General features: G+C 35.8%; 1 long non-coding RNA gene and 1 pseudogene across 1 annotated transcript; both read right to left on the bottom strand.

The window, feature by feature from the left end:
- Positions 1-334: 334 nt before the first annotated feature.
- LOC138896671 (uncharacterized) lies at positions 335-665 on the bottom strand. The gene is made up of 2 exons (XR_011410062.1): positions 540-665; positions 335-506 (listed from the first exon to the last, which is right to left on the bottom strand). It is a non-coding gene; the product is annotated as an uncharacterized lncRNA (long non-coding RNA).
- Positions 666-701: 36 nt separating this feature from the next.
- LOC104114493 (14 kDa proline-rich protein DC2.15-like) lies at positions 702-1,150 on the bottom strand (annotated as a pseudogene).
- Positions 1,151-1,446: the final 296 nt, after the last annotated feature.

The following is a 1,446-nucleotide window of genomic DNA, read 5'->3' as shown; positions in this document are numbered from 1 at the left end:
ATTTTCATTATATTGTTACGAATTATTCTTAGCTATTGGTGTTGGACTCAGTTTTCATTATATTGTTATGAATTATTCTTAGCTATTGGTGTTGGACTCTTACCATTTCCAAGCTCGTCACTGTTTTCAACCTAAGGTTAGGTTTGTTACTTATTGAGTACAAGGGTTCAGTTTGTACTCATAAGGGATAATCACAACCAAAAAATGTTACCTAATGCAGTATGATAATGTTATTTTGTTTTTTTATCTGCTAATGTTCCAGATCGTGTTATGCAATATGCACAAAGGGGAAACACTTCCTACTAAGAGCTTTTTAGAGCTTGAAACCGAAATATGATTGAGATAACTCATTCATTCTGCCACAATTCTTGATGAGCAATTAAAATAATATCTTCCACAAAGTCAACAATACATAATAGAAAAGGTGGGGAAATAGAATTAAAAAATGTAAAGCAAACTCTCAACTCAAAGAACACTTGGTAACAATAAGAATCGTAGAACATAAACTTGAAAATGCCATATCAACATAATTAAGGAACTTGAAAATGGCAAGTGAAAGGCTTACCATTTTACCAATACATAGGTACAATATATATCTTCAAATTCCATCCCAAAGTATCTCCAGAACCCCGAAATAACAGGATAAAAAAATAAATAAAAGAGAATAAAAGCCCTCCAAGAAAATATAAGGAAATTAAACGTAAGTCAGACTTTAACAATCTTGAGTAATAATTAAGGGAAAGTAATTAAGAGCACTGGAAGCCAGAAGGAGCCTCTTTAGCACAAGCATTAAGAAGAAAACTAAATGAAATAGGAACATTAAGGTTAATTCCCAAAATGTTAGCCATAATAGCAGTGAAAAGGCAAAGAGCAGCTTCAAAATTAGCAAGTCCAGAGAGAAGGCTGCAGCAAGGAGTGACTGGGGGTGAGCCAATAACAACATTCATCAATCCAAGAACATCAACACACACTCCAAGTTTAAGGGTATCAATAGGGCATGTAGCTATTTCTGAAGAAGGAGGAGGAGCACATGAAGTCTTTGGTTTTGGCTTAGGTTTAGGCAAGTACCACACCTAGAAACCATGGAAAACAAGATAAGGTTAAGGCAAAGGAAAAGAGCAACATTTGGGAAAGTATTCTAGGAAGCCATTGTTGTGCTGAAGTGGTTTTTTCTTGCTCAAGTGATTTGTGATGCAGAGATGTTAAGGATATTTATAGATTTTAAAATGTAAAGGGATATCATATACATCAAACCACTCTATGATAGCCCCGTTTGTTCCGAAATATTTTCACCGCTATAGTGAGCACAAGTACCATTAAGCACTGAGTGTGAGTACCGAGTGATTGAGAGTGTTGAGTGATTGGGAGGTGCTGAGTGATTGAGCATGCTGAGTGAGGTTGACTACTCTGGGAGCATGAGCACATGAGTTTAACACAGTGGTGCAT

This window comes from Nicotiana tomentosiformis, chromosome 8, assembly GCF_000390325.3.
Source record: "Nicotiana tomentosiformis chromosome 8, ASM39032v3, whole genome shotgun sequence".
Lineage (NCBI taxonomy): Eukaryota > Viridiplantae > Streptophyta > Magnoliopsida > Solanales > Solanaceae > Nicotiana > Nicotiana tomentosiformis.
Note: the sequence above shows the minus strand (reverse complement) of the source record. Positions and strands in the feature narration are given on the sequence as shown.